Below are 21,842 nucleotides of genomic sequence, written 5' to 3'. Positions count from 1 at the left end.
GTATTGTGTAGATAGTAGAGTTTATCATAAATTGTAAACCTAGGTCTTTTCATGTGGTTTTATGGTTGCTTTACATTGATAATATTTCACCTCTGTTTATGTAACACTTTAAAAATCAGCAAAGGTTATATATAATAAAAATATAAATAAAATTATTATGAAACAAAAGGCAAAAAAACTTTTGTACATAGTTTAGTCCTATTCAGTGTCTATTCAGCGCTTCTTGGCTTGTCTCTTGTATTCATTAAATGGAGCATCCCTTGTTACTGTCCAGCAATAGTCTGCAAGCATTGATGGGCTCCATTTGCCCTGATAGCGTTTCTCTATTGTTGCAATGTCCTGGTGAAATCGCTCGCCGTCTCATCGCTCACTGCTGAGCAGTTCGGTGGAAAAAAATCTAGATGAGAGTGGAAAAATGTATCTTTAGTGACATGTTGCAACCAAGCTTTTGTATGCCTTGAGGAGGTTTTCCACCAACAACCTGTAGTTGTCTGCCTTGTTGTTTCTGAGAAAATTTATTGCCACTAACTGGAAGGCTTCCATGCTGTCTTTCCTTGCCACGCAGTGCATGGTCAAATGCATCATCTCGAAGAAGTTCACGAATCTGAGGACCAACAAAGACACCTTCCTTTATCTTAGCTTTCATTTAACCTTGGAAATTTCCATGGAGGTACTTGAAAGCTGCTTGTGTTTTGTCAATGGCCTTGACAAATTCTTCATCAGACCAGCTTGATGTGTAAGGGTGGTCACAAATCTTCCTTGATTCAACAATGTTATACATAGACATAAAATGTAAAAACTTAAATATCTTAGAAACAGTAGCCAATCAGTTGTTGTAATTGTCATATTTGAATTCAGCACATCAAAATACATAATAAATAGCACATTTTATCTCTGAACCAGACGACTTCTCAAAAATTGTAGACCAGTGTTACCTTTCAGTACACTTTATAGGGATGTAACTTTAAACTAAATGAATACAGGAATAAATATAGGATTATTCCCTGAAGCATGGTGAGTGAATTGACTGCACAGTGTGTACCACCAAGTTTACAGAGCATCTAAAGCACTAAACAGGGTGACATCAGCAAATTCAGATGTTTGGCAGCACGATTTCTTGAGCATTTTTTTCCAAATGGCAAGAAGCAATTATATTTCTTTGAACAATGTGGGTCAATGTACAAGACTGGATGCTTCTGCCTTACTCATCAACAAAAAACATAGCTTTCCTCACAACATATAAAGTAAGAAGTGGAATATGATTTTATTGTGAAATTTCCACTAAATGTATGTTTAATGATGTTAATGTTAGTGTTTATGTTTGAATTAATGTGTTTTCTGTGATGATTAGTATAAAATGACTTAATTATGGAACAGAAATCAATGGAGTCCATGATTCAAGATGGTGTTGTGCCATAATGAGAATTCGTACTCCATGTTGTTACTCTTTTTTTTCAGAACTTGCGCACCTTTTCAAATTAATGGTGGGAAATGAGCAACATACTCTTAGGGGGCAGTTAGAACCAGCTCAGACCTCTAGGTTTGCATCACTGAGCCTATAAAAAGGGCTGCACACCTGAGCATTCTTGCTGTCCATCAGAGCGGCAGCCAGGTATCACATTAATTTGCAGGGATATCGATGATCTCCTCAGTGACTCCAGACCCACAACATTGGCCCAGAAGTCATCACTTACCATCACTCATGAACTATAATACCTTTCTATATCTTGATTCCAGCAACGTCTTTATCTGCAATCCTGGTTCCAGTAGATCTTCACTGACGGTCCTTTGATCTTCCATCCTGTAGCCCAGGTCAGGCTGCAAAGCTTGGTTTGAGGTCCAGGATTCGGATCCCAAGCTCTCAAGCTACTATGAGATACACCACCATCAGCTGTTTTTTCTTACCTAAAGTGGTCTCCTCTGACTCAGTACAGTATTGGGGTAGTTTGTGGTTTCCTTTTGTTTAGTTTAAATATAACCTACATTAAGAGCTGTACGGGTTTCCAAGCTTCACATCCGATTGCAGGCTGCCACACTTGCATTTGTATTGGGTTGTTTAGTCTAGTTATCATTCCTCTATTCCTGCTATTGTCAATTTCCTTCATAAATCTTTGTTAACATCTCTGTCTCTTTTCCAACATACACAAGAGGGAAGTAGGTGGACTGACAAACTGCTTCCACAGGTGATCAGATGCTGAATGCCAGCCTAAGTTCCTGACCTGTTATCTAAGTTGAAAATTAACAGTTTGTCCTAGAATAATAGAACTACCTACATCTGCTAATGCTGATTCTAATGTTCCTCCTTCTAATGCCATTAAAGCTGTGGCTGATGGTACTGTAACCTCTCAGGCAAAGGGTTTCATTCTTCTTCATATGTCAGGTTGGAGGAAAAAAATCAATTTTCTTGCAAGAAGACAAAACTAGTGATGAAGAAGAAAATCATTAAATATGAGCAATTGATCTATGAAACTAGAAATATAAAGATGCATCAAAACATTGGGATATGTATATTGCACACAAACTGTAACAGATATAGGAAACAAAGCATAAGCATAGTATTGGGATTGTACTTTTAGTGCCTGTCAAAACAAAAGATATGGCAAAAAATGTGTGAATTTAAATGCGATGGAGACTAGGACTATGCCTACAATATTGGAGAAAAATATTCAATAAAAGTTTAATTTAATGATATCTTCATAATAATGGCATTTGTAACTAGTGATAAATTGCTTTATCTGTTTAATTATTGTTGGTTATATAATTTCCTTTGTTTTCTGCTCCCATATTAGCTTGTAAACTTTTCTCCTAATTTTAATACTACAAGAAATGTTATTGGTGCCTCAGTAGGTAGCCCTCTTTCCTCTAGTATGTATTGAATAAATCGTCCCCTGTCATAGAGGTTGCCAAGCTATTGGAAGTGTCAGTTTTTGGATTGTTATGTAGAAAGAAGACACTCTTATTACTGGACTTTAATTATAAACTTAGAATTTATCACCATTAAATTCTAGTTGCATACTTACATGTAAATCACAAGGGAAAAAAAGCACAGAACAAGTTTCTATGTAACTTACATGATATTAAACTCAAGTTTACATCTGGCCTGAGGGTTAAAAATAAGGCCCACAATTGTAGTAAGGAATTATTTCTTAGCCTTCTGCACATCTCTAGTATTCTGTACTACTGGACTTAGTGAGTTAAATATTTAGGGTTTTTTTTTTCCCCTCTGGACATTGTTAGATACATTGTTCTTGAATAGTGAATTAAATGGTGAGTTTTGAGTATTTTCAGAGTCAATAGCGATACAATTTTAAAAAACTGATAATTGACTTCCATAATTGATTCATATTTGAAGCTGGAGTTCTTTATACATTAGACAAAAATCATAACTTTTTTAAAAAGCAGTACTGCAGCTTTCAGACATTTGAGTCTTGTGACTACTCCTTTAAATTTCCAGTTAAGTAGCTTCCTTATCATAGTGAGCATTGTACAGGAAAAAGCCTTAAATATAACAACTTTGGTACAACCAATATGTTTATACATTTTTAATGTGGCTGATTGTATTTAAGGAAAAAACTGGGAGTGACCTATGATGATAAAAGTGAAAGTGAAATGTCCACAAGCAGCATGGAAACTTTCTAAAAACAACATAATAGAGGCTCAAACTAAATATCGTGACAAGGTAGCCAATGTCAGTATGGTGGGTCTTGCGCTTTTCTTGGTGGGGGCTAAGCTGCCACCCTCGCCCCTACTCTTGGGGCACCAAGGGCCCTGTTAGCGGCCCAGGAAGTTGGTAAAGGAGGGAAGGGGGAGGGGTCTGGGTTTATTCCTCACTCTGAACCCCAGCCCCTCTCAACATCTGCAGGTTCTTACCCTCTTCCCCCTTGGGTGTGGTATCTTTGGCCCTTAGATGCTGGGGAAGGGTCTCCCTTACTGCAGTTCTCTGAGCTTTCAAATCCCACAGTACACCTCCAAGCTCCAGTTCTCTCTCCTTCCTCCCTTCCCCTGACTGCCTGAAGCAGGGGGTTTTATTAGGTTCCTGACAGGACCTTAATTGACTGAAGCTGCTCCAATTAACCTGTAGCCATCCTCCTAGTCTCCAGGGAACCATGCCTTAATTAGCCTTGGGATTATGTATTTCCCCTCCAGCACTCTACCACTGCCCCCTGGCCCTCCTGTATCACAGTATATTCCCAACTATTAATAATAAAAAAAGTAAGAGGACCAAACAAATTTCATCATTGCTAAACAGCAGAGTAAACGAGGTAGTTAGAGGCAAAAATTGGAGGTCAAATTCTTCTGGGGAAAATGGAAAGAAGCATAAACTCTGGCAAGTCAAGTATAAAAGTATAACTAGGAAAGTAAGAAAAAAATGAAAAAGAATTAGAAGAGCAACTACTGTACCAAAAGCACAAAAACTAACAGAAAAAAATTAAGTACATCAGAAGCAGGAAGCCTACTAAACAGTAAGTGGGGCCACTATCCCCAAAATCAAAGTGCTAGAAGAGCACTAAAGTAAAATAAGGCCATTGAAGAGAAGCTGAATGAATTCTTTGGATTGATCTTCATGACGGAGGATGTGAGGGAGATTCCCACATCTAAGCCATTCTGTTTAGGTGACAAATCTTAGGAACTGTACCAGATTGAGGTCAGTAGAAGAGGTTTGGGAATAAAGTGATAAATTAAACAGTAGTAAGTCACCAGTACCAGATGGTATTCACCTGAGAGTTCTGAGGAGCACAAAGATAAAACTGCAAAACTACTAACTATGCTATGTAATCTGTCATTTAAATCGGGTTTTGTATCAGATGACTGGAGGATAGCTAATGTGACACCAATTTTTTAAAAAAAAGGCTCCAGAGGCAATCCTGGCAATTACAGGCCAGTAAACCTAATTTCAGTACCAGGCAAATTGGTTGAAAGAACAGAATTATCAACCACAGAGATGAACATGATTTATTGTTGAATAGTCAACATGGCTTTTGTAAAGGGAAATCATGCCTCACCAATCTATTGACATTTTTGAAGGGTCAACAAGCATGTGGACAAGGGTGATCCAATGGATATAGTGTACCTGGACTTTCAGAAAGCCTTTCACAAGGTCCCTCAGCAAACGCTCTTAAGCAAAGTAAGTAGTTCTGGGATAAGAGGAAAGGTCCTCTCATGGATCAGTAACTGGTTAAAAACAGTAAACAAAAGGTAGGAATAAGTAGTCAGTTTTCAGAATGGGGAGAAGTAAATAGTAATGTCCCCCAGGAATCTGTAGTGGGGCTGGTGCTGTTCAACATATTCATAAATAGTCTGGAAAAAGGGGTAAACAATGAGGTGGCAACATTTTCAGATGATACTAAATTACTCAAAATAGTTAAGTCCAAAGTAGATGGTGAAGAGTTACTAAGGGATCTCACCAAACTGGATGGCTGAGCAACAAAATGGCAGATTTAATTCAATGTTGATTAATGCAAAGTAGTGAATGTTGGAAAACATAATCCAAATGCTATATACAAAATGATGGGGTATAAATTAGCTCTTACCACTCAAGAAAGAGATCTTGGTGTTACTGTGGATAGTTCTCTGAAAACATCTGCGCAGTTTGTATCAGCAGTCAAAGAAGCTAACAGAATGTAAGGAACTGTTAGGAAAAAGATAGATAATAAGACATAAAATGTCATAATGCCACTATATAAATTCCCTACACCCACATCTTGAATAGTGCCTTCAGTTTTGGTTACACCATCTTAAAAAAAAAAAAAAGAGAATTGGAAAAGATATAAAGAAGGTCAACACAAATGATTGTATGTAACAGCTTCCATATAAGGAGAGATTAAAAAGACTAGAACTTTTTTAGCTTGGAAAAGACACAACAAAAAGGGGTATGATAGTGGTCTGTAAAATCATGACTGGTGACTCCTTCACTCAACATAAGAACAAGGAGTCACTCAATGAAATTAATAGGCAACAGGTTTAAAACAAACAAAAGGAAGTACTTCTTTACACAATGCACAGCCAACCTGTGGAACTCATTGCCAGGTGATGCTGTGAATGCCAAAATTATAACGGGATTGAAAAAAGAACTAGATAAGTTCACAGAGGATAGGTCAATCAGGCTATTAGCCAAGATGGTCAGGGATGCAAGCCCTTGCTCTGGGTATCTCTAGTCTCGCATTGCTAGAAGCTGGGTGTTGATAGCAGGGAATAGATTACTCGATGATTGCCTGTTCTGTTCATTCCCTCTGAAGCACCTGGGATTGACCACTGTCAGAAGACAGATACTGGGCTAGGTGAACTATTGGTCTGACCTAGTATGACCATTCTTATGTTCTTATGAGTTTTAATTTCAATCATTTATTCAAAGGAAGTGCTTGGGATAAACAACACAAGGGCCATATCCTCTAATGTAAAGTAACATAGCTCTGTTGAAGCCAATGGAACCACAATGATTTACATCAGTTGAAGAACTGTCCCAAGATCTTTAAAATTTTCTTATTGAAATGTAACATGGAGGTTATGTATAATGTGCTGTACATATTCCATCCCTAATTAGACAGAAATCAAAGTCTGCACTGGGGAATGGGCCTGTGTTTCCCCAAATAAGCTCTTCAGAAGGCAGAGTCTTTCAGCTGGGGATGCTGACAAGGGCTCATAAAAAGTGGGCAGGTCTAAACATGCTGGAGCTGATCGGAGTAGCAAATTCTCCATGATCATATTTGTTCAACCACTTAGCAGTCACGCTACTACACTCTGAGCAAGCTGCAAGTTTGAGAGGGGTCATGATGATAATCAAGCTTCAATCTCATAAAGAAATATGTTAGAATTAAGAAGGTTCAGCCTGTGCAGGTTGCCCAATAATAATGGGGAAAATAATATTTTTGTAACAGATGACAGGTGGCTGTAACTGATATTAAGACTGGTCCCCTTAACCAGTACATCAAAATGAGTATCCTAAATAAAAGGATATAAGAAGGAGAAGAGAACATCAAAAGTACCTATGCATAACTAATGAAGAAAGGAATCCAATTTTTCTTACCCCTGCAGTTCCTTTTTCTCTTTTCCCAATTCTCTGTTCTATGCTGCTACATTTTCTCCAGACTCTTGGATGCACAAAACTCCACCCAACCTGCAAGTAAGTAATTTTTACCGGAGCACATTGTTGTTCAATGGAATTCACCCAAGAGGCCAGGAAAACTCTCCAGAACAAATGGAAGCAGAAGGCCACAGAATGGGATGGAATTCAGACCTGCGTCAGGAACATCTTTAGCAAGCTGGTGCTTCCATTGCAAAGACAGCAAAATGCTGGGGTCATAGCCATGTGATTCAATTCCAATAGTGGAGAAGAATATTTTCCCAAAAAACTGTGCTGATTAGGTCAATGTCCTCTCTCTTCTGTGTGAAAAAAACAAAAACAAAAACAAAACTACCCCAGGCACAGGAAAGGTTACTAATATGTGTCCATTTTACAATCAAGCCACTCCCTAAACTTGGGAAGCATAGAATCTAACAGGACATTGTTCTATTCTGAGCATAAATAAATCATGATATACAGAACCAAAAAATCATCACCACCATAAAAGCAAAAAGATCATCCACTCTAACACTCTAAAAAAGAATTAATCAAAGGCCTTTTTAATGTGATTTTTGATGGAAATAAATTATGAGTTAAGAAAAAAATAAAAATGTATTGATGTTATTTCCTTTTAAGGGTTTAGGTGAGGTTTTTCAAAGCTACTGTCACCCCCCTAACTTGGATGGATTGCCTAGACCCCAAAGGGAAACTCATCTGATATTGACAGATCATACTTTGGGCTGTGGGACAGCCTATTCATGGGGACAAGGATAGTCCCCATGAGGGGTAAGTCTATGAAAGTTAAAGTTGCCAGCCAGTCTGGCACTGTGTGTGCTCTGTCCTGCACTGTAGATTGTAAGGAACTTCCAGGAGCTTCCTTTTCTCCGTTGGCCTGGGAAGTGATAGAGAGGCCTCTTTGGTCACTCCCTCAAGGATGGAACTGTCCAGAAGATATGGAGAGGATGGGTGAAGTCTTCTATCCTGCTCTAGTCATCAGAAGAATTGAGGGACCCTAAGGATTTGAGCGTAAAGCCCTAGAGGAATGGTACCTGAAGAGATGTTGTGGGGAAAGACAAGGTCTTGTGAGTCAGGGTGTCCTTTCTTCCTCCTTAAGGGTTGGGCATCTCAGGTGAAATTCCACTCCTGTTTTTCTCAATGGCTGGGGATTTGTCTCCCCAGGTATGCAGCCTTCAGCAGTGTGGGTAGAGGGCTCTTAGAGTGTGGGTCTCCTTGCAAAGGTAGACTCAATGTGAGGCCCTATGGCATTAGCTTAACACCAAAGACAACAATACAAAATACTAGAAGGCAGGGGACAAGTTCCAGTTGCTGTGGGAACACCAAATTTCCTGAAGCCTGTGTATTTAAAATCTCCACCTTAATACTGCATTCACAACAGGTCCAAATTTGGTCTATATACTGTCTAATCTTCTATTGAAACTAAAGGGAAGCTGACTACATGAGGACTGTGGGCTTGAATTCCTTATCTGCATTTAATTCTCTTCATAACTTCTATGGGCAATGCTTATCCACATATGTCCCATGTTACCAATATATTAATATTTGACTTAGAGTTAGTCTCATAATGTCAAATTTCACTGATTGTCATTCTCTCCAGAAGATAAGTTACAAAATACATTTGACTAAATAAAATGCCACAATACAATTGTCTCAAGAAAGACCTTAATCATGAATTTCTCATCTTCATCATGATCATCATCTGGACTCTGTAAGGTATTACATTTATTACAGTTTACACATGAAAAATATAATTAGCTATGAAGACTCACACTGCTTCTTAACAAGCATGCGACCCCTATCTGCCTCCCCAGCCACACGTACATCTTCTTGGTTACATGTGGACCAGGACTGGGTACAGTGCAGCACTGAATACATTACAGGGTAAAGATGTTCCAGGAAATGGGATATGCCATATAAACATGGGATATACTCTGAGTTGTTGAAGGTGAACTGACTAAATAAATAATTCCAAGAATATTGAAAGATGTTCCAGTTAACAAATGAAAAAGGTCCTGGCCTTATTTCAATTCTTATTCATATTGATCTAACAGATAACAGATGGCCTATTTATGGAAGTTGAGTATTAAAAGACATTTGCACCCTTATGATGTTCCCACTAATGGATGAAGTGAATCACTTCTAATATCTTAGAGAGCTGTCAGATACATTAAATAATAGGTGTGCTTGATTAGCTCTAACTGTATTTGCACTCTGTAATGTCATATAGCCTCCAATGAAACACAGGTAGATGGCATTTTAATTTGAGTGCTCAGGCTAGAAATAACATTATCTTCTTTTTCTCTTTTGCTGCATAAAGAATCTGAAATAGACTAATTGCTTTTTTATCTCACGGTTGTTTGTTTTCCCTCAGTCACTTTCATTTGTAATTTTAAATTTAAACTTGCATTTCTGAAGACAAAGTGTACATCAATTGTATCCCTATAATTTAGATCCTGCTATTTGAATGTGATGAGTACTATGTTCACTATAAAAGTATGTGAAAAATTTCTCCCAAAATAACAGACATCTATTTTCTAAGTTGTCGAAAAAAAAGCTTTAATAGATGAATTTGTCCATTTAGTTGCCTTTATATTTTGAAAAGACTACAGAATGTATTGCAATGTTTAAAATGTAATGTATTGTTTGGCAGGATGCATTGTTTGGCAGTAATGTATTGTTTGGTCAAACCAGGTGCTAAAGGAGTCCTCAAGGAAGACAAGGCTGTGGTGGAAATGCTAAATGAATTCTATGCATTGGTCTTCAATGGAAAGGATATGAGGGAGATTCCCACAACTGAGACCTTAATTTCAAATGACAAATCTGAGGAACTGTCACAGATTAAGGTGTCAGTAAAGGAGGTTTTAGAACAAAATTGATAAATTAAATAATAATAAGTTTCCAGGACCAGATCGTATTCACCCCAGAGTACTGATGGAACTCAAAGATGAAATTGCAGAACTACTTTTGTAGTACAAAACCTATCGCTTAAATCAGCTTCTGTACCAGATGACACAAAGAATGGAATTATCAGACCTGTAAATAAACTTGATATTGTGGAAGAGTCAACAAAGCTTTTGTAAAGGGAAATCATGCCAAATAAAAAATGTTGTGGGTGCCAACAAGCATGTGAACAAGGGTGATTCAGTGGATATAGAGTTCTTGGACTTTCAGAAAGCCTTTAATAAAGTCTTAAGCAAAATAAGCAGACATGGGATAAGAGGGAAGATCCTCTCATGGATCAGTAACTGGTTAAAAGATAAGAAACAAAGGGAAGGAATAAAAGGTCAGTTTTCACAATGGAAAGAGTTAAGTAGAGGGATTCACCAAGGATCTATGCCAGGACCTGTGCTGTTCAACATATTCATAAATGATCTGGAGAAGGTGGTAAGCAATGAGATGGCAAAAACTAAAGATGATGTAACTCAAGATAGTTAAGTCCAAAGTAGACTGCGAAGAATTGGAAAGATCTCACAAACCATGTGACTTGGCAACAAAATAGCAGGGGAAATTCAGTGTTAATAAGTGTAATATAATACTGTCATAAGTAGATAGGTAAGGTAAGGGTTAAGTTTCTTTTACCTGAAAAGGATAACCAAACACCTGACCAGAGGACCAATCAGAGAACTGGATTGTTTAAAGTCAGGGGTGGGAATTTGTATACTCAGGGTCTTTTTTGTTTTCTCGGCTGTGAGTAAACAAGGTTTCCTCCTAACTCCTTCTTATTTCACATATTATACCAAAAGTCTGTGAGTACAAAGGAACCCCCAAAGCAAGTCGGCTATGAGGAGCTTTGGGTTGTACGAATAGATGTGGATGGCTGTGTCTTTTGTTGTTTTCTCGGCTGTGAGTTAACAAGCTTCCTCCTAACTGCATCTTATCTCCAAGTGTCTCCTACACATCTGTGAGTACAAAGGAACCCCAAGCAATTCGGCTATGAGGAGCTTTGGGTTGTATTTACATGTATGTGGATTGGTTGGACTGGTTTAATCGGGCTATCTTTTAAATCAGACTGTTTCTTCATATTTTCTTATAAGCAAGAGCCTGTATTGAGTTTCTTAATGCAAGATTATTGTTTTATATTTTCTTTCTTTTTTTATATAAACTTTTCTTTTAAAACGTGTGGAAGTTTCTTTTCCTAGGGAGGCAAAGGGAAGGGAAAAGCCAGGCTGTGGGCTATTTTCCTATTGCTTTCAGGGAAAGAGCAGGCTACGGGGAAAGATAAAAAGAATCACCTCTGTATCAGGTACCTGTCTCCCTCACGGGAAGGCAGGCACGGGGAAAGGCAAAGCCAAGCTGTTGGCATTTTGCATCTCAATTGTCCTGAGGGTAGAGAACGCTTATCTCTTGGGAAGCAGAGAAACCGGTTTCGTGATACTCACAGGCTAGACCAAGAGGCAAGCCTGGGAAGGAGGGGGGAAGGGGTTTTCTCCCCTGCTTTTAGCATCCAAGGGATTTGGAATCTGGGTGTCCCCCCAAGGGAGGGTTGGGGACACCAGAGAGAGGAAAGGGGGGATCAGGCCCCATCAATTCCTGATCTGGTGGCAGCGAGAATATCCAAGCTGGTAGTGAGCTTGGGGGAGTTTCAGGTAAGCCCCCAGATTTTGGACGCTAAAGTCCAGGTTTGGGACAGGACCAGATTGTGGACGCTAAAGTTCAGGTCTGGGACTGGGAGGCTAGATTACCACAAATACACACTGGAAAACATAATCCCAACAATAACTACAAAATAATGAGATCTAAATTAGATGTTAATACTCAAGAAGGAGATCTTGGAATCATTATGGATAGCTCTCTAAAAAACATATACTCAATGTGCAGTGGCAATAAAAAAACTAACACAGTGTTAGGAACCATTAAGAAAAACATATATAATAAGACAGAAATTATCATAATGACACTATATTAATCCCTGGTATGCCCGCATCTTGAATATTGCCTGCAGTTCTGGTCACCCCATCTCAAAAAATATTAGAATTGGAAAAAATACAGAAAAGGGCAACAAAAATTATTTAGAGTTATGCAGCAACTTCCATATGAGGTGAGATTAAAAAGACTGGGACTGTTCATGTTAAAACAGAGATGACTAAGGGGGGATATGATAGAGGTCTATAAAATCATGAATAGTGTGGAGAAAGTGAATAAGGAAGTGTTATTTACCCTTTTGTATAACACACCAACCAGAGGTCACCCAATGACGTTAAAAGACAGCAAGTTTTAAACAAACATAAGAAAGTACTTCTTCAAACAACACACAGTCAACCTGTGGAACTCGTTGCCAGGGGATGTTGTGGAGGTGAAAAGTATAACTGATTTCAAGGAAAAATTAGATAACTTCATGGAGGCTAGGTCCATGAATGCGTATTAGCCAAGCTGTTCAGGTACACATGCTCTAGTATAGCTGGGACTGGATGGCAGGGGAAGGACCACTCGTTAAGTTATCCTTTTCTGTTTATTTCCTCTGAAGCATCTGGCATGGCCACTGTCAGAAGACAGGTTACTGGGCTAGATGGACCATTGGTTGGACCCGGTCCAGCCATTCTTTTGTTCTTGCAAGTGTGTAATCTAGCATTATTTTTTTCAATTTAAAGGATAATTTTAGCTGAATCTGAGACTGTCATTTCTTTGGTGTTTAACTTTTGCTTTACTTTTTTCCTACACTGACTGTTTTGTTGATCTTTTTTAAAACTTATAACAGCTCATATTTTTTGTTATCTATCTCTTCCTTCTTCCTCCCCCTTCCTCTCACTAAGGCCACTACCCTGACTTATATATATGCTTAACTTTACACAGGGTATAAGGTCAAGCATCTGTGTATGTTTTTGTAGGATTGGTGCCGTCATACTATTTAAGAACAAATTGTTGTTGTTCAGAACCAACCTACTCTGTATACCTTTGCTTTGCTCCACTCGCTTTTTCTTTTTTTTCTTTCTATCAAATCTCACAAGCAGCTAAGATTTTCTTTCCTTAGCTGTGCATTTATAATCTGCCACATTTCTTTTGCTCATAAGCATTCTGTGCATATTTGTATTCCAGACTTAACATTTTTTCTCTCTGTGGTCCTTTTTTTACTTTATTCTGTATTATATTATCTGTATTTTAAATGTTGGTATTTTAGGCATATAAAGAGTGGAGCCTTGACTGACAGACATAAATGGGATGAAGCTATTACACTACAGTAGGTTAGGAATTTTGTTTCTGTGCTTATACATTTTGGTACTTTACTTATTTCACTAGGCTTCCTGTAGGAAAATGAAGACAGATAAAAATGCTTACAAATTCATCTAATCTATTCTTGTTCTTTAAATCCTTTGATTGTCTTAAAAAGCTCTTGGTGTCCTTTGCACTTAATGCATCTTCCCAGTTCTAGTTCTCTGGTTTCCATGGCTTCCAAACATTATTCATTTTGTTTAATAAATATCATTACTGACACTCATCTCTCCAGCTGCTATAGCAATTTTATCCAATTGAAGCACACAATAGTTTCTGCTGCCTGACTTAATGTGACCCTGAAAATTAATTTCCCATGCAACTTCTGCCATTAGGAGTGAAGCGGTTACATGCTGAACTGATTTTCTTCAGAGTTCTGAACCCCAGTGCTGGCCTCACTTATGGTCAACATAATTGTAGCCAGGCAGCAATAAAATACACTTGAAGTGAAGAGTCTTTAAATGTTACATGATCAATTTTATTGGTTGGTCTTTTTGAGGAGCCAAGTCCTCACGTAATCAGACTCCTAAGCCACCATTGTTAGGTGCCCGTGAATGACTCCATTTTCTGCCAGAAGAATATATCCTCACAAACAAGTTGCAGAACTTTATTTTCATACAAACAAGACTTGTTAGTGTCTTTTATATTGCTATATTGCAGGTACAGACATATCTATGGAAATGTAGATTGGGATGAAGGTAAGACCTTCTATCTTAGATCAGATGGGAAATATTTCCCATGTAAGAGAATTCAAATTTCAGCAGACTTTCTGCCTTGGTAAAAAGGTTTCCCAATACTATGATAAATTGTTATTGATATTGTGGCAACATTGTTTTGAGCAGTGGAAGGATGAACTAAACGCTTTGGATAGATATGTAAAATAGGGAGAAGGAGAGAGGGCCCAATCCTGCACTCTGTAGACTAGTAGTTCCGTTCCGGACAACAGAATTAATTACATTAATAAGGTCTACACAATGTGAGTAAAAGTTGCAAGACCAAGCTCAAGACAACCCTGAATTTCTGGAATTTGGAGAAGCATATCATTAGGATGTTTGCCAAGCCTTGGAAATTCTGTATTTCTAAATGATAAAATGTTCTGAAGACATAGAGATCATTTAATGTTTGTCTGTCTATCTTCACTAGAAGATTTTTCTATTTCAGTACCTGAAAATACAATGAAAAAGACAGTGAAATTTTATACTGCAGTTAGCATGGCTTTTGTCTTGCTCACAATGAAACTGCAAATCAAAACCTGAACATCCTTCTCCTGGTGTTCTCTTTGCTAACGCTGTTTGTAGTTTTAGGAAGGATAGTATTTAGCCAGACTGATATTTCATAAGAAAATAGAATGCTCTGATTGGTCTGTCTGATGATAATTCCAGGGCAAAATAACTAATGAAATGTTATTTTAAGAAAATTGAAAAGAGAGAGACAAATGAACCATGTACAGTAAATAATTGTTCTAGGGAAGCCAAAGGAGCTTTCTAATAACTCAGTTTTGCTAACTAAACTAAACATTGGCAGTTTATTTTGTAAAAGACCAAGTGTTTAAGATTAAGAAGTCTCACAAAAGTACTCTGGTTGTAGGTATCCGTGGCAATGAATAGCAATATACATGTGTATAAAGAAGAAAATGGTCTGCACAAAGTAGTCTTTTAAATCACTGTTTCAGAATGCCTACAGTTATTGTAAAATATTGACTTTCTCTGAGCAATAAAATTCACTTTGGGGGTTGTCTACTGCTGTCTGAATACCAATGTGATGTAAATGAAGAAGTGACACTCCGTGATTGGCATTCGTCTTGCCGCTGCCAGCCTTTCAGTTGGTACCATCACATAGAAACTCATTGATTTGTATGCAGTACTAAATCACTCTATCTATTGCCTAACTGTGCAGCAGATGTATTTGACCACAACGTCTGATAGCATTCAGTGGGTAATTTCATGTTGAACTGTTTACTCAAATGCTTGACTTTTTGGCTTTGTTTGCTAACAAGTTCCATAGACCTGAACTGTAGAGCCTAATATGGACTTTCCCCTCTCTTTACTCCCAGTTTTAATCTTCTTCACACTAGCAGTGGACCATTAATCCTGAAAGAAAATGCATTTTCTTTCTTAAAACATTGGTTTAATGTTCTATGCCATTACTTCAGTTACAGACAAGCAAACAAAGATGGGTTCCGCTCTTTTCAAAACGGCTGTCATTCATCCTGATAAAGGATTCTGTGGCTCACAAAGGGACATCTTTGTTTTAAATAAGTGCTGGAAATAAATAATGGTTTATATATTAAGATTTCTGTTTACACTTTGTTGGCAGGATTTTTAGCACATGCAGTAAGAAAAAAGGAGTACAGTAAAAAAAAAACAGAAAAAGGGAAATAAATGAAACTGTATTGGTTTAAAATGAAGTGGCTAGAACATCCTGCATACAGTGGATAGAAAATATATTATCCAAGTGCTGGCGATGTCTTGTTTCCCTATGAAAGCACTTGAGAATAATCCTGTTTATTGCTTTTTGACTGTTCACATTAAAAGAATATATAATTCCAGGATGCAAACATCTACATTACAAGCCCATTAAGTAACTTATTACAAGCAGAAACAAAAATCTTGTATAATCACTTTGGATCTATTAGTACAATCTAGGACAGATGATATAAGTCTGGGGGCTGGTCAACCAATTGTAAGAGTTTTGAAAAGAAAACCTGAAATTCTCTGGTGTAAACATTTGCCACTACATTGATTTCAGTCGGATTTTGTCCATTCACATCAGCATAGAATTTGGTTGTAAACTTTTAAAGGTACTTGAATCTTCCCTTATCCTCTCCATTTATCCTCCCTTATCCTCTCAATTTTTGCCCCATCTCTGCATCTTCATTTCCTCCTGTTTGTTCTATAGTATGCCTAATAGGTCTCCAGTCCTGCCATCTTGAATTATATCAGTTTAGGAAGTTCTTCCAAAAAACACACACAGCAGTACTACACAGTATGAGGTCTGAAATACAAAGCATAATGCTTCTGGGTATTGAGAAGTGTAAGAACGGTTAGCATTGTTACAATTTTACAACACACTACATGTTACTTCTTCAGGATCACCTTTTAGATACTTGTAGAGAGAAAGGCAAAAACTACTTCTTCCCATTTCTCCAGCTAGCTGGGGTTGGGTTGCCAGATCAATCTTTTTCATGCTTGTCATTCCAGCAGTTACATCATATCCTTTCTGTTCTCCCCTACACAGTCTATGCACTGTTTTCTTGGCTGTCCTCTTACTCCCTGCTCAAAAAGTCTAGCCTCAAATGCCTCCCAAGCAGGATTTCCTTCATCCATCCTTTATATATGCCTGTATGATCTTAGCCTCCTCTCTTCCCTCTTCTCTCTGATACCATAGACCTTAGTTTCACTCCTGATGACCTCATTCTGCATGTGAGCAGGGACGCCCAACCCCCGGCTTCCGAATCGGCACTGAAGACCCGGCACTTTGGTGGCAGGTCCCGGGGCGGAAGGACCACCTGCCACCTGGGTCTTCGGGGCACTTTGCCAGTGGGTCCTGGAGCAGAAGGACCCCACCACCGCTGAATTGCTGCTGAAGACCCAGAGCGGAAGAAGCTCCAGGGGCCTGGGTCCCGCAAGATTTTTCTGGGGCCCCCAGAGTGAGTGAAGGACCCAACTCCAGGGGCTTCAAAAAACTCTAGTGGGGGCCCCTGCAGGGCCTGGGGCAAATTGCCCCACTTGTCTCCCACTTGCCCCCCTCTTGGCGACCCTGCATGTGAGCCTCTCAAGGCCCACAAACATTTCATGTAAATGGTTTCAAGTCTTCTCATTTGACTCTTAGTTGCTCATGTCTCTGATTCATACAGAAGAATTGGTCTTACCATAGCTTTGTATAATTGTCCCTCAAGTAGTCTGGACGTCCATTTATCATAAATCACTCCTCTAATCTTGTGCCAGACTTTCTGTGCTCTAAAAAGACCTGCTTGCAGTTCTCTGTTGATTTCTCCATTTTCTGTTAACCAGCCCTCAAGGAATTTAAACACAGAAACTTGATTTAGGCAATGGCGCTTGATGAGGACATGCATCTGCCTTCATTCCATGCTAGTCACCCCCATGACTTCAGTTTTTCTTTTCTTGTGTTGACGCCTTAGTTAATTAGTTTTCTTTTCCAAGCTTCAATTGCCTGAACCAAATATTCCTCACTACTGGTCATCAGTGTAATATCATCTGCATAAATCTACTTTGTATGACCTTTCATCTGGATTTACTTGTGAAGTGCATCACAATTATGAATAGTGATGGACTAAGCATCTAACCCTGGTGGAGGCCAATTTTACACTGCAGCATGTCTGCACTTTTGTTATAGATCTATCATCCAAACCCATCACCATGTGGACAAAGTCCTCTGGTACCACATAGAATCATAGTAAAGACATCAGCAGTGGCTTAGGTACTTTGTGAAATGGGTTCTCCAAATTGTGCCAAAGTAACATCTGCACAAAGTCACATCATCTCTGAGGTTGGCAACGCAAAAGGGGAAAAATGACATCTAAACAAAACCATGGCAGCCACGGAGGGCATCTGGAGCTTTTGTAGATTGGGAAAATATATGGTGTTTTTAAATGTGGTATCTAACATGAGTTCATTAATGTTGTTTTAAACACTATTTAGGATCTAGTGCAGACAATTAGAGTGATGTTTGAAAATGCATTATCTGGTCTTGGTCAATTCGCTGGTCTCTCTCTAGTCCTAACCATGACCAGCTAACACAATTACAATCACGCTTTGTTGCTTAAGTAACGTTAAAATATGTTAGCTAACATATTTTAAAACACCACTAATTTTCACAGTCTATACATACCCCTAGAGTTGTTATTTTCACTGTGTGTTGACTAAAATAATATACATCCACCTAGCCGGTCACTGCCAATAAAAAATACCAGGAATAGCGAATGCAGGATTCAGAGTTCAGATTCACTTGAGTAGTTCAATATTCTAAATACTAGAAGCAGAATAATCCTCTCACTTGACATGAAATTCTGATAATCTACCTTGACCTACATCCTAGATGTCCCTTTTAGTGCATTTTATTAACTGGTGATATTAGACTGTGGTTGTTGGATTTTAGTTCAAATTAAAGTTTATTTGCATTTATTTCCCCTTTCCTCCTATAAAAGAAGATGGAATATTAGCCATAGAAGTTAGTACGACTTCTGTTATGTGACAGGGTACTAATCTTTGATCTATGTCAGGTGACTGGAACCTGGAAAGAAAGACCAGTCTTTCTGTGTGTATCCCAACAACTGTTTTTTCTACTACTCTTAAAGATCCTGAGAATGAGCAGATTAAATTAAGTAAAAATAGACAATTTCACTGGTTCTCTTAAATCACAGATAACTTTGTGAGTTTGATGTAATGGAATGCCAGTTCAACTATGAAGTGATGTGATGTGATGCTGCAAGTTTATGAGCATATTTCACTCTTGACAGTAATAATACTAAATTAATGTCTTGGCAAGATTCAAAAAATCTGGTTCAAATTTTGTCCTATTTATTCAGGTTTTGCAGACCTATAAGAATTAACAAATCATGCCATGATTTCAAATTAGTACTACAGACATTTAGGAGCTGTGAAAAAGGCTTGGTTAAAAAGTATAAAAATGATAGCACTATCATGCTATCAAAAGTTTAGTTCATACATTTCAAAGATACAGAAGACTTTTTGCACAAGTTAACTACTACTTGAATAATGTTGGAACTCCATTTTTTCCAAGCATATTGAAACTCGATCAATCTTTAAATATAAATGTTAAATTAATTGTATAGACCTGTAGTGCAAAAACATTCCCAGGGTAACATGCTTCATTTTCTAGCAACTTGCAACTGACCCCGCCACCAATACCCAAACAGAGCTCTCACTAAAAGGAATTTTGCCTATTTAGAGCCTAAACATTTGGGACCTGCATGGTCACAAATTTCTCCTCTTGCTGCTCTGTATGTATTTGTGAGTTGATCTGAGGAGAAACTATCAATGGCTCTTTTAAATTATGGCCAGATTCATGGACACCATACAGCTGTGTTGAACCTGTAAATTCAACGGTTCTGAAGGCAGCGAATACCCCTGTTGCAGGGGAATCCTTTGATGACATATGGCCACCATAGCTACCACTCCCTTTCTTGGTCCCCAGCGTAGAGGGCATGACTGGGAAAAGCTAGAGTGGCCATAAAAGCACTACCTCCACTGGAATTGAGAGGAGGGTGCATCTCAGCTCGACCACAGAATCAGGCCAAAAATGTGCGTTGTATATAGCATAATTGCTAAAGGAATTATGTATGCTGTAGAACTGGATACTATTATTAGTTCAGTTTGGGATATCCTAGTTTGTTTTGCATTAATGAAGAAAAAAAGAAACTGGTGCTAACGTAAACGTAATGTATAATGGAGCCTTTTTCATTCAACCAAGTGAAGACCATTTTGACTGAATGAAAAAAAATAGCTTTATTTTTTAAAAGGTTTTTAAGGGTTTTTTATACTGGAGATTATATATGAGATGGTTTGGAAGATTAGATTTTTATCAGCAAATATCAGTAAATGTTGATTTAACTGTGCAGCCACAAACTGATAAATATTTTCATTGATAATAATTGAAATTTACAGGTAGGAAAAGTAAGAAAAATGCTACTTGAGAGCTTAGTAGAGTTTGATTTAGGGATATTTACTTTGTATATTTTGACATGTGATATTGACAATTTGTGTTTTAATGGTTAATTATATAATTATTGTCTGACTACCCATATTTTCCAGGAACTATGAAAATTTAAAATGGATAAAAATAGGAAAAAATGCTTAAAATTAACATTGATATTATATGTTGAATTAACAAAAATAGAAATTGAATTCTTTCAAGTCTATATATGACAGATAATCTGTCACATTTAACAACAAATAAGGATGATAGTGTTTCCCAGTGGCACTTCTTGACCCCATGAATTAACCTGTGATATTTAAGAACATAAGAACGTAAGAACAGCCATACCGGTTCAGACCAAAGATCCATCTAACCCAGTATCCTGTCTTTTGACAGTGGCCAATGGCAGGTGCTTCAGAGGGAATGATAAAAGCAGCAATCATGAAGTGGCCTCTGTTTGCCAATTCCCAGCTTCTGGCAAACAGAGGCTAGGGAGACCCCCATGCCTGTCCATGCTAGCTAATAGCCATTGATGGAACAAACCACAGTATGATCAAGCACATTTAAAATCTAAAGTTGGATATCTATGAGAGGTAACAGATAGTCAATAAAATGTGATTTAAAGAGGAGATGTGGTTAGGGAAATATTTCCAGAAGATAATCACAAAGCATATCAATATGTCTTTAAAAATGTGAATACTGTTAATCATGTGATATTGAGGACAAGCATATCTCTAGATTAATGCTGATAGATTTAATAGTAACTGAATGGGAATATTATTATGATAAAATAGTTATGAAAACAATAGAAATTGCTAATAATTAGTAAACAGTGCAACTTCACAATATTTCCCTTAAATTTTGGTTTTAGTCTGAAATGTGAATCTGCAAAAAATATCACCTCCTTACCCAGCATCTCTGCTTTTTTGGGCAAATCCTATTGCTGGTAGGACAATATCGTGGGCACCATTTAAAAGCTGGATATTTAACACTTACAGGATAAATCAGCCGTAGTATTTTTGGTATTTTCCACTGTAACTAAAGGGAATACTGCAAATATTTTGCTAAAAGTAAGAAACAGGGGACAGTACAGTCCCAGTTTCTAATGGTACCCACTGTACTTTTGCAATAGCAGTATACTGCATAGGAAACTTTTCCCTTAGGAAAAGTCACTAGGGATTACACTGTGATCACTTTTTACACAGCACAAATGATGGGAGTATTTGAGACTTCTGAAAAATACATGCGAGAAATTTGTAAATACATTTGAAGGGTGGACAGAAAGGCTCTTTACCTGCTAATAACTTAGTAGAGATTTGATAACCTGCAAATGGTCATGGCATCTCTAATACCAAAAAATGAGCAGAGAGCTCTATTATTCATATTCTTTATACTGTTAGATATAACTGCTGTCATTAAGAAGAACACAGATCCCAAACCTCAGTGCTGGGCAGGAAATAAAAGCAAAACAATTAAACTGATTTTTTTCCTCCAGTTCTTTTGGCATAACATAGTTAATTCTCATTCATCTATTCTGCTAATGTTTTGGGGATCCTAGACAATTGTTTTATCTCTTTATTTTGCAAAAGTATTTCATTTCACCTTTAAAGGCCCTACAGAAGGTTGTATATAGAACTACTTGCATTTTATTGGTTGAGCTTTCTACAGTTGTGCTGTTGCATAGTTTGCTAATATAATATTAAAGTTCTCTGTGGAAGCATGAAGATGCACAAAGATTAAACACAGTAGATATATGTAAAAAATGAATGACCTCTACATTTCTACGAAACAGCCATTGGGGTTCCCTGTAGTGAGGATGCTTTTAGTGATATGCTGCATTGATTTTCTTGTATGTCACATTACACTGGGTTTGTTTGTC

The sequence above is a fragment of the Chelonoidis abingdonii genome, chromosome 1 (assembly GCF_003597395.2).
Source record: "Chelonoidis abingdonii isolate Lonesome George chromosome 1, CheloAbing_2.0, whole genome shotgun sequence".
NCBI lineage: Eukaryota > Metazoa > Chordata > Testudines > Testudinidae > Chelonoidis > Chelonoidis abingdonii.
The sequence above is the reverse complement of the archived record's forward strand: the minus strand, read 5'-3'. Positions refer to the sequence as shown.